A 12,359-nucleotide genomic window follows, 5' to 3' on the forward strand; every position below is an offset into this window, starting at 1 on the left:
ATGATGCTGTCTCCTCTTGCCATGCTCATGATCTAATCAGGAGAACAACATAAAAGAATAAAAGATGAGCTTTCCTATGAAAGACCAAGAAAAAGAAAACTGACTGAAAGAGTAAAAAATATTGGGCCTAGAGGCATTGCCTTTCTTGACGGGCACATAATTATAAAACTAATTTCGCTGAAAATGATAAAGCTGTATATAACACTTTTTAAAGTATATATATCAAGCACAGTTTTTATTACTTTCATATACATTGTCTCATTCTTCATTATCTCTGTAAGTGCTTTTTAATCCACATTTTAAAGATAAGAAAACTGAGACATAGAGCTATTAAATAATTTGTCCAAGGTCATTCAAGTTCTTTTTTTTTTTTTTCCTTGTCTCTCATCTCTAATTTTATTTTATTCCCTCAGTCAATCACTTGTATCAGGTTCTTTGTGTATCTTTTTTATTTTTTATTTTTATTATTTTAAATTAACTTTAAGTTCTAGGGGCTACCATGTGCATTAATGTGCAGGTGTGGTACCATATGCTATACTTATGCCATGTTGCGTGTGCTGCACCATCAAGCTCGTCAGCACCCGTCGAGTTCTCATGGTATGATCATGGCACTATAGGACTCGCGCACCACTGCGAAATCCCTCCCTCCTCCCCCTCCCCATGATAGCCCCAGTGCCTGCTGCATGTTCCGCGGCTTCCCGAGTCCAAGGACTCAATTGTTCAGTTCACCACCTATGCAGTGAGAACAAATGCCCAGTGTTTGGTTTTCTGTTCTCTGTGTATAGTATTGCTAAGAATGATGGTTTCCAGCTGCCGCATCCATGTCCTACAAAGGATCTTCAAACTCATCCTTTTTTATGGCGTGCCATTATATTCCATGGTTGGTATATGTGCCCACCATTTTCTTACAATCCAGCTGTCACAGCAGCATGGGACATATTGGCCGTTGCATTCTCACGTCGTTTATAGTGCCGCAATAAACATACGTGTGCATTCAAGTTCTTAATAATCAAACCAAGACATTTTTAGACACTATCTTTGCTATACTTGTCCTCAATCTTGGCTGTGTATTAGGATCACTTTGAGAGCTTTTAAAAATGTTCATGCTTAAACCACAATTAAATCAGAATCTTTTGGGGTGTGGCCCAAGCCTGTCTGTATGTATGCATATATGTTTGTATGTATGTATGTTTCCTTTTTTACCACTCCCCAGGCGACCTCGACTTGCAGCCAAGATTGAGAAATATTATTTTATTGTCTCCCATTATATATGATACATACTGGGAAGATGTGTGATTCTTTATGGACTAAAGGCAGGGCGGTTTACATGGTAACCATGTCAATTTCTTAGAGTTGGAATTAGGAAGGGCAACTAATTACAGCTACCTACACAGTGTACCAAAATTCATTTGGAAATACAGGGAACAGAAGTAGGCAGCATTTAACAGAGGATAAGACTGAAGTCTAGGCTGTATTCTGGACTCTAGACCTGGCCCCACTGTTAGTATTCTTACTCCTTTCACCTCTTTGTGACACTCTTTCTTTTTTTTTTAATATTTAAATTTTTATTTTTAGTTCTGGGGTACAAGTGCAGGATGTGCAGACTTGTTACATAGGTAAACATGTGCCAGGGTGGTTTGCTGCACCTACCGACCCATGTCTATGCCACTATTCCTAAGTCTGAGAAATAAAGAAGTTACGCAAACATTACACCTCGGTGTCCCTTGGTACCATTTTTCTAAGAATGGGTGACCATAAGTATGGCCTAGTATAACATTTTTAATTATTATTCTGATAGAATACAAACTTCAAGAGGGCAGGAAATGTGTTTGTTGTCTCTACTGCTTCTAATCTGAAGCCCAGAACAGAACTCAGCTCTTAGCACATGCGTGAATGAGTGAACTTGACTTTCTTTAAAATAGCAACTATGTGTTATTCATGTGTAACCCTCACAGCTCCTAGTGCAGTGTCTTGTTTATACTAAGCGTTCATTCATTTTCTGAATCCTGAATTTGACCAAGAAAGTCAAATTTAAATTTTATTGTTGGTTTGTTTTATCAGCTCACGTATTTTCTGGTTCACTGGCCCTTTCATTTGCATGGATAATTCAGAACTGACTTGGAAGAAGAACATTTTAACAGCTCAACTGTAGGAGTTTATACCTCATAAAATGCATACAATCCTCATTCTGTATTTTCCACTGAAGTTGCATCATTACTTATCTAGTCACTGGCAGAGGTTCTCAACCTGGTTGCTCTTTAGAGTCTCTGGCACCAACCCAGATAGAGTAAATAAAATTGGCTAAGGACAAGGTTATATTTCAAAAGATCTTCAGGCTATAAAAATGCTCAGTCCAGATTAAGAACAACTGTGAATGTGTTACAGATATGATTGCTTCCATACTCTTTTTCTTCTTTTTGACTAGAGTCAGGGCTATTTAATCCTTGTGTTCACATTGAACTGATTCTCCAGGAAGTTCAAACCTCGGCTTCATTAGCAAATAACAAAGGGCACCCTTGATGTGTATCTGTAGCTTCAAACCAGTTATTCCAAGATCCAGCTGTTTGTTCTAAGCTTTTGCTCAGACTCATTTCGTCGGTTAAGATCTACGATCAAATGGCTGCAGTGCTGAGACCCGGACAGCATGGAGGAGAAAGTTAAGACAGGAAGGTTCCAGGTTGTCCTTTTTCCACAGACTGACAATCTCCAGAAATCTGTCAACACTTCGCTCTGCACTATTTGGAGGACAGGAAACAAAGGATCATTAGATGATAATCAAAGAATATTGAGAACAGGTAAAATAAACACTTCACTTTGCATTCTCCTTGGTTCCAGAAATACTGGGCTAGAGCCTGGGGCAGTGGCTCATCCCTGTAATGACAGCAATTTGGGAGGCTGAGGCAGGAATTTGAGACCAGCCTGGGCAACATAATGGGATCCTGTCTCTGTGTTTTTGTTTTGTTTTGTTTTTTGTTTTTTTTTAAAAAAAGATCTTCATAAATACTGGACTGGGATGGACAAGTGAGCCCAATGGGTTGGGCAGATTCCTCAACAATCTCAGGGAAACTTTTCAACTGAGAACAGCATAAGCACTTATTCAGATGTCAGGGCAATCAAATCAGCCATTCTGGAATGTAAAGTGGTTACTTGTGCCTTCTGTAAATGATCCACCATGCACAACCTTAGTTCTAACAGTTGGTGTGAGCTGAGGAAGTAAAGCAGCTGGAAGTAATTTGTTCTCCTTCTTCCTTTCCCCCAGTTTAGCAAGTGTGAAAATCCAATTTCCTGAATGCTTTCAGGAAGATCTTGCCATTCCTTCTTCAGAACCATCTCCCCATCTTATCCACAAGGTTGAAGAGGCAGAAGAGGCGGCTGGCAGGTGGCTTTCCCAGTGTGAAGCCCTACAGGGGAAGGTCAGAGAGGGGATGATTCTTCTGGGGGCAAAGCCCAACATCTCCCTCTGTCACTGCTTGGGATTTTAAAATCCCAGATGGCGGGTATCCAATTGTTTTAAGAGCATCTTCCTTCTGCCCCCCAAACCTTCTTCTTAGACATACACACAGAATAAACTGCTTGACGTGACTTTCTGACCATCTCTGTAAAGGGAAGGGCCCTTGACACGCTATTGATGGTTTTCCTAAAGCTGTCAGAGAACTCCAGCCATCTTTTTATTTTACTAAAGCCAGGCAGTCTCTGAGATCCCAAGGCCCTTGCATCCTTCCCTCCCTCCTTGTTTCCTTCCCTCCCTCCCCCTCCTTCACCCCAGCTTCTCCCCCAGGTTTCCAGAGCTCTTGCTCTGCCTCCTGAGAAAATCTGAGAGAAGGAAAGGCTTCATCAGTCCTGTGACTATAAGTTACACTGTTACTTCCCCTAGCAGGAGCCTTATCTAATGGTGGGATAGGAGACCTGAAGGAGATAAATGTTTCCAGATAAGAACTGCAAGGCTAGAGATTCTCCCTGGGGCCCCTGAAGTCCTAATCTTGACTCTTCCTTTGTGTGAAACTGTATGGTTGCTCTGATGTGCCACTTCCTAAGGCCCCGCTCCCCACAAGGAAGCAGTTACTTGGCTAAACAACCTAACAGAAATTTCTGTATTGAGTAAGATTAGAGTCTAGGTAAATATGTATTCTGAGGATAGAACAGTGGAATCTCCTGTTTGTGTATTTTGCTTTGTCTTGCTTTCTGTTTATGTTCAAATGTCAGTTCTTGTGTGCATGTCTGGTCATTTGCCTCATTTCTAACTTCTTAAAGCTTACTCACACTGTTCATGCCACAGTCACTGCCATAGTGGTGAAGACTGAGGAATGGTAGACATTTTAAAAAACCGACAACTGCTTGAGAGTTATGACATTTTCTAAACTTTGTATATTATGGTTCAAAGTGTTTTCGAATCCCCTGCCAAACATTATGAGATAGTAGCCTGCCTTCCTTCTCCTGTCACTTCTTCCCTCTTTCCCTACCTCATCTTAGCCTTCCTTCTTTCTGTTAATGATGTTGTTTAATATGTAAAGAACTTTGATAAATGCTGGGGTGGGTGGGGCGGGGACACATCCAGTCCTAGATTCCATGATGCTTTATAGATCTTGACTATCTTAAGCTAACTTTTTTGCAAATAAATAAAAATGCTTTGGTTTATTTCACAAAATTTCTTGTGTATGTGTTTTTTATAGGTATGCAATATATAAATATATCTCTGTGTAAATATCTGAGTACATGTATGTATGTGCATACACGTGTTATATGTATATATGTGTATGTATGCATATGTATGCATATAGCTCTCCTACTAAAAATAATTTATCCTTATTATAGAAACTTGGGAACAATAGACAAAACAGAGAAAAAATAATCACCTATGGCTCCACTACACACAGCTAAAATACTGATATATTTCCTTCTAGCATTCAATTTTGCTAAGTCTCTCTTTTTACTTAGCAGATTTTAAGCAAAATACTTTACTTCTCAGCCCTCTTCAGTCGGATGTCAAGTCTTACACAGAATGTTTGAGAATGGGATTGGAATCTTCTTCTGCAAGCCAGGCTGGGACGGAGACCTCCCAGGACATGAATCTCCCTATGGGCAACTCCCCTTGAGAACAGCTGATCTTTCCCTTTTAATGATGTGGCCTATAAATATTAAACGGGAAGGGCTTGCACTTTTATCTCTCAAGCATTTTTTTAATGTAGAAAGTGTGTAAAGGCACATCATTAAGACCTCAGGGGAGACATTTTAGAGCATTTTCATGCCCACCAGGTTAAAAGTAAAGCTTTGAAAATCACCCCGCTCCATGGGATGTGACTAATCTCTCTCATGCAGATGTGCTGGGCCAAGCCTGCACCGGAGGAATTACTATATGATGGTGTTGACTGATGCTAAATAGCACTGACCACTTTTTTAAGATTTGACAGGATACGGAGAATGTATTAGTAATTCCCCTTTAATAAGGAATCATCTCTCTCCTTATGAGTTGGCACTTGTTCCTTTTTTCTCCCTCATTTTGGCTCAAGAGCATTCTTTTTAAAACCTTGAATGGGATCAGGTCACAACAGGGAGGAAATGCAGAGCCAGAGAAGTCTGCAGTGAATTTCCAGAACACTGTGGCTGCTCTGCCACCTCGCACAAATGGGGTTGGCTGTTACCTCCCTATAACTTTTAGAAAGCTCTTCTTCCCTCTCAATCTTTTGTCAGTAGTGACGATAGCTCTAAATATTATGTACCAGCTTCCTGGGTTCCTCGGTTTTCAGGCTATTCTCAAAGCCTTCCTTCTTTGTTTTCCCAAACCCCTGTTCTCTAACACTGTTGCTTGCCACCTCTAAGGTCAGCTTCATGCATACGCGGCCAGCACAGTCATACAGGGCGCTGCTCAGAAAGGCCTCACACTCAGGTTTAACGCTCTGTGAACTCAGGGTTTCACAGAGGGCATGCTTGGGCTAAGAGCTTCAGCTGAGAGCTCCCACCTCCATCTGCCTCTTGGTATCCTGGGCTGGGTGGCTGGGTTCTCTGTTTTCTGTTACCTTTTATGTGGTTCCAGTAACTGCTGGCCTTGGCTCTCGTTCCTTGCCCTAGCTTGACGGCCTTTGCTATCCTCTGCTGTCCAAGCTGGGTGTAGGGGAAGCCCTCTGTCAGCCTTCCTTCTGCCCCCAGGGGGCATTGGAGCAGGTTTGGCATGATTGGGTTTTTACCTACACCCTGTAGTCTTTTTGGGTAAAGCAAGGTGGTGGCCATCCTTGCCCTGGGTTGGCAGTGCCATGGTGCATTTGATGACTTGTTGGGGAGCAGGGGTAGGAGAGAAGTGTCTCTCATTTACCCTGAACCCAGGGCAAAGTGACACTCCCTTGGGGGTTGCCCTTTGCTATGCGAAGGGGAGACTGCATTTTCAGTTTGCACTGGCTCTGCACATTATGTAGCTGGTCCTGACTACCTGGCATTCACTCCCTTCTCCTTCCTTAAAAGAATCATGATTTCTGGGGTCCATGCAACCATGTTCACAGCAGAAGTTAACCTTGGCCATGGCTGCCAGATTGGGCCTGACTTGTCCAAGAAACCAATGTATTAGTCCATTTCTTTAGCCATGAGTTTGACTTCAAGAATGGAAATGTGACATAATTCCAATCACAGGGATTTGAGAGAATGTGTTTTGAAAATTTTTAGACAATTTTTTTTTTTACTTCAGAAAAGAAAAAGGCCAGTCTTTCCCTTTAGCATGGATGCTTTGGGGTTTAAATGTCATGGCTGGGCCTGATGCAGCCACAGTAACAGGAGTCAGCAGACAAAGCCATGCCTGGGAAAGGCAGAGCTGAGAGAAGCAAAGAGCCTGGCTTTGTGAGCTGCCAGCCTTACGGAGAATCACTGCACCTATCCCATGTCTGGACTAGGGACTGTCCTTTAACACCTGCTGATTTGTACCCATTTGATTTGCAGCAAAATTTACCCTAACTTACAACACCCATTCTTCCTCTTTACTTTCCACTTCTATTTTCAGTCAGCATCATTTTCCTGTTGTAAGCTCAGTCCTCAAGTAAGTTTATAGAAAGCTGCAAAAGACATACAATGCATATGTTTGTTTTCCTTTTTTAATTTTGAAATAGTTGGCAGTCTTATGATAGAAGGCTCAGAAAACATACCGGGAAGAGATGAAAATACATGCTCTTAATGCAAATATGTCAGTCATTTTCCTTAGATTTCATCTTTTCTTGTTTATATATACAAATGCTAATGCAAAAAATGTTTGATGTTTCTTTTTCTATTATTTCTTTCTTTATTTTAAGAGACAGGGGGTCCCTCCATTGACATTTTGGTGTTTCTGACATGACACCTCTACCTCTATCACCTAAAAAGATATTCTGAGAAGTAAGAACACAATAACTTGTATGTCTATACGTATAAGTTCTCTCTTATTAGAGGCTGTGTATATGGGGAGGGAGTTGATTGAGAGAGTAGGTCATGCTTACGTACATGGTGACCTGTAGTTATTTCTCCCTGTTTTAAGGGAGCCTCTCCCATGTCTTAATGTAATGTAATTGAAGGCAGAAATAATGTCTCATTCATCTTTGAAACTCTTTACTGAAAAGAGCTGAGTACATAGAAAGTGCCCTGTAAAAATGTGTTGGCTAAATGCACAAATAAATAAATGAAACAGTAAATGAATAAACACCTATTACTGCTACTGTTCTTATGATTTAATATTTTATTTTATAAGGCCTTTTTTCCCCTCTCACTTCTATAGCTAAGTTGTAAGTCTCTAGAAAATTGTGAGTTCTTCAGGGGTTGGGAAGATTTATTAGTGTCCCTAAGTGTAGGATCCAGTGTGTTACCATGCCTTTTTACTTAACAGATACTTATTGAGTGCCCACTTTATGCCAGGTACTACTCTAGATTCTGAAGATAAAATGATGAACTCAATAGATAAGGTCCCTGTTTTGAAGAAAATTAGAATCTAGTATGGGCCAACAGAAAATAGAATTTCAAAAAATCAATGAATTAAGAGGATAATTCCAGATCACTTGCGTTCTAGTTCCTGATATAATGGTAAAATTAGGAATATGACCAAGGCAAGTCATGGCTGAGGGGGAGAGGAGGAATAAAACTGTGGAAGTGAGTGAGCAAAGGAACTGAAAGACAAAGAAGGAGGAATAATGCATGTGGATGCTGAAGTCACCAACAATGATGACAAGAATAAAGATAGGGTGAAGACAGTATGCCAAGACATAAGAACTTCCATGAAAGGAAGAAATGATGGGCAGTTGGTGATGACAAACACGATGTGGGGTGGGGAGTGGCATAGCCTGACGGCACAAACTCCACAGGAGATAGAACAATGGATGGCAAACTGTGAAATAATTGTTTGGAAGTGGAAATGAGGAGCAAGACAAGCAAGCACCCACTCTAATCATCAGGTCCAGAGGTCTGTGTAATTTGACGGGTAGTAGCATTCTTAGGTAAAACTTTCATTCAGGACAACAGAGGAAGAGAACATTTAAGGAAAGATTGAGGATATTAAATATTAAAAAGTTTGCCAATGGAAAACTACGAGGTCAAGTTCCATAAGGTGCCTTGGAAAGGAGCGCTGAACAGTGGAAAGCTGGGTCAGTTTCATCGATGTTCAGTGTGGAGATGGATGTCCTGGTGACAGTGATGTTGCAGAGGACACAGTTTCAATGATGTGAAAACACAGTTCATGGTTTTCAATCAAGAAAACCATGATTCCAGACAAGATGGCTTAATTTTAAGCATAAGTTCTGGCTGTTTGGCTATCAGTTTAAGTTGGAAAATTTGGGAAGGCTGAACAGCTGACTCAAAATTTGTATTCATAACTATAATTCTACATCGAATTCAAATTTGTCACTGCTTTGTTGAGAAACAGAGTGGTATAGCAGAGAGATTGCTAATGTGGGAGGATTCCGAAACGTGGATTCCAGTTCCAGTTTTACTAACTAGCTGCATACACTTAGTAACACCACTTAACTTCTTCACCTGTAAAATGAGCAAGTTGGACAAAATGACCCTGGATTCGATCTCTGAGAGGTATCAGACTGGAAAATTGGTTGGTGTGGGTTTTAAAGTTGATGGTTCTCCTTAAACTCATTTAGTTTTATTTTTTCTGAAAAGCACACATTCATTATGAGCTATGGTTCAACAGTTAAAGTAGGATTTTTATCCCAAGTCTATGGATACTAGTTGCAAGACCTAACTCTCTAAATTTTCTCTAAACCCTGATTTTCTCATTTGGAATGTATGATAATAGTAACAATATAAAATAGTTATTATGAAATTAAATGGCAGAGTGCCTGGCAAATAGTGAACATTAACACATTTTAGCTGTTTATTAAAACGTGAGGAAAGTTTCTTGACTGCTTTCATATAAGTATTGAAAATATATGATAATTATTCTATGCTTCAATATTTTAAGATACTAAATCTTCAGCGTGTTGATGATTGGGTATACAGCCTCTGGCGTTTATATTTTCAGGTGAAGAGCAGAAATGCATCTAAATCAGGGTGAAAAGTCCTCTCTAGCAATATGTGAATCCAATGACTAAAACAAAGTTATTTTTTTCTGTTTTTCCTTTGTTAAGTTAATTACAAATGCAAAGATAATCAATTGTTCCCCAAACTAGTTGGTTTCCTATATTTCAGAAATAAACTTCAACATGAATTATCACTTTAAATTTTCCATATTTCACAATACAGTACAATTTCACAACTGTGTCAGTGGTAGTGGGACAAAATGGGTTCGTCCAATATTTCCTTTTGTTTTGACTTTGACAAACAACAGTATCTATTATAGAAATAAACTAGGTAGGATGACTAGAAAGATATAACACATTTGGATCAATATATGAAGCTACACTATTCATCATTTTCCACATAGGCGAAATGAGAGATTCTAATATTTTTCCTCCCTCCCACTATTTACCCATCGATTCATGCATACCACTGAGACACTGAGGATAGTGATAGTGATTGTTATCAAGGTTGAGAAGTCTTAAGAGAAAAAACAAAATCAGAAACAAAGAATGACTACCCTGGCCCACACATCCTTGAGAAAATAATAAAGATCAAGCCATATTTGTGTCCTCACTCTCTCTCTCTCTCCCACTATACACACACACACACACACACACACACACACATGCATAGATATATGGAGAGGGTGTGGTTTTGTGTTTGTGTGTGTATATACATATACATATATACACACACACATACTTTTATACATAAACATATATATATACACCCACACATATATGTACACACACTTTTTTCCTTTTCTCATTAGTATTTTAGTGTTTTGAGGAACAAGTAGAAAGGTGTCTTTAGAAATAACTTGGCTCAGTGTTAGTTATGAAGTTAGAAGAATCATGCCCATCACCTCTCTCCTTGATTGCCTGCTCATGCGTAATCCACCCCATTTCATCTAGGATACATTTTCTTCCCCAACACAACCAGTCCCTTTAATGCTATCTTACAGTGTGCGGTTGTTTTGAGACCAGAAAAAATATAAGCCCATCATTACTTCTGGAAACCTAACTCACCACTTGTGTTCTGAAGGATTACTGGAGAGGGTTATATGTGGATGGAAATATTATGGTTATTAGATCAAGACATAGCTAGACTGAATATTAATTTGTTTGACTATGCTAAGCTATGAACAGAAAATCCAAGAAAAAGCTTCCTATGTGTCCTTTTGTTTAATAAATATGCCTTTGGAGCTTTCTTATGCCTATGCAGGGGGAACATGGTAATGAACAATATAGAGATGGTCCTGGACCTTTCGTGACATGTGATTTTGTGAAGGTGTGACTTAATTTAGAAGATATATAATTTTTGTTGTTGCATGTGTGCATGAAAAAGGCAACTGGACCAGAAATTAGGAAAACTAGCTGGGAACACTAGTCCCAGCTCTGTTACTAAATAGCTACGTAAGTTTGGGTTATACAGACTCCCTCTCTGATTAGTCTCCCAATCAGTAGAATGAAGGAGTTTAACCAGGTCATCTACAAATCCCTTTACAATTTCTAAAATTCTATGACTCTCTGATTATTGCTATTTCCTGAGTAGTGCCACGAATATATTACCAGAGTAGATACAGTGCTTGTGCCTTTCTCCTCCTGCCCCATGGGAGCAGTGAGCTTCTCCCAACACATACAAGGAGCAGTGCAGAAAGATAAAGTTTGGGAAACAAAGGAGAGCCAAAAGTAGCCCGAGGAGCACCCACCAATCAGACCTGCCTCACAAGTCACATTTCAACCATGCAAAGAGGAAACATGGAAGTTCTCCTTTGATGGATACAGTTGACACGTGGCCCAGGAACAAAAAAGCAGAGGCACTGTCAATATGCTGTAAAATATTAATGCATACAATTTTGGAAATAAGATTTTTAAGCGGTGTTATGTCCACCAAGATTTTTCAATACCTAATCAACAGTTAAATCATTTGAAATAAAAGAGATGAAGCCAGACTAGAGAATTTAACCAACAATATTGGGATAACATTATTTCATTCCACAAATCAAAACTGTGATTTTCTTTTCTTTTCAAAACACATTCTGTTTGTGTGTGTTTATGCTTGTGTGTTTGTATGTGCACATACATGACTTAGTTGACAAAAAAAAAAGCTTCTTCAAAAATTAAAATCATGACACAGAGATTCTGAGGCAGTCAGGGATGACCCCAGGCTTGCCGTCCAATTCAAGGTCACTGGTGCTCCTGAATATGCATCCAGGCAGCTGTGAGTACTGCAAGCTAAGAGAACCAGAAAGGCAATAGGAAACAAGAGATTTAAATCTCTAGCTTTGCAGGCTGTTAAGTTAATTTTCTTTAAAAACAAAAAATGACTATATACCATGAATGCTGTCTAAGCCATAGATAAATTCAGTTGTTTATCTGGACCTGATGCTTAATGGATAAATGAGTCTTTTAAAAATGCAGATTCTGATTTAGCGTATCTGGAGTAGTACCTAAGATTTTGCATTTTAACCAGCTACCATGTGATGCCTGATCGGCTGATCTATGGGACACATTGAGTAACAAGAATTCTATAAATCCTGTTTCTAGGCAGAATTGCTTTAAGACACTTTCCTTATGCTCTCTAGGAGAACGTTTTTAAATTATATTTTACTCATTTTTTCCAGGACCTCCTACACCTCACAGAAAGGGATTTTTTATAACTAACCTGAGGTTTTTCTACTACAATCAGTCACATTTCTTCCCATGTCTTTCTCAATGAAGGATGGCTGGCTCTCTATCTTCTTAGATTTAAGGATAATGTCACAATATTACCCTGCCTCCTTCTCTGCCAGGATGATATATCCCAAGCTTTCTTTTATTTTCCTTTTTTTCTTCTTCTTCTTTTCTTTT

At 39.4% G+C, this 12,359-nt stretch overlaps 1 long non-coding RNA gene across 4 annotated transcripts in view; it reads right to left on the reverse strand.

Moving 5' to 3' along the window:
• Positions 1–1,964: 1,964 nt before the first annotated feature.
• Positions 1,965–12,359, reverse strand: part of LOC108542293 (uncharacterized) — an 83,217-nt gene continuing 72,822 nt past the window's right edge. For 3 of the 4 annotated variants that reach the window (XR_001889221.1, XR_001889217.1, XR_001889218.1), the window contains 2 exons: positions 6,942–7,034; positions 1,965–2,735 (listed from right to left, as the gene is read on the reverse strand). This is a non-coding gene — a long non-coding RNA (uncharacterized LOC108542293). The remainder of the gene's footprint in view (positions 2,736–6,941; positions 7,035–12,359) is intronic. The other variant, XR_001889219.1, reaches the window with a different exon arrangement.

The sequence above is a fragment of the Rhinopithecus bieti genome, unplaced genomic scaffold (genome assembly GCF_001698545.2).
Source record: "Rhinopithecus bieti isolate Rb0 unplaced genomic scaffold, ASM169854v2 scaffold_20150, whole genome shotgun sequence".
Classification (NCBI taxonomy): domain Eukaryota; kingdom Metazoa; phylum Chordata; class Mammalia; order Primates; family Cercopithecidae; genus Rhinopithecus; species Rhinopithecus bieti.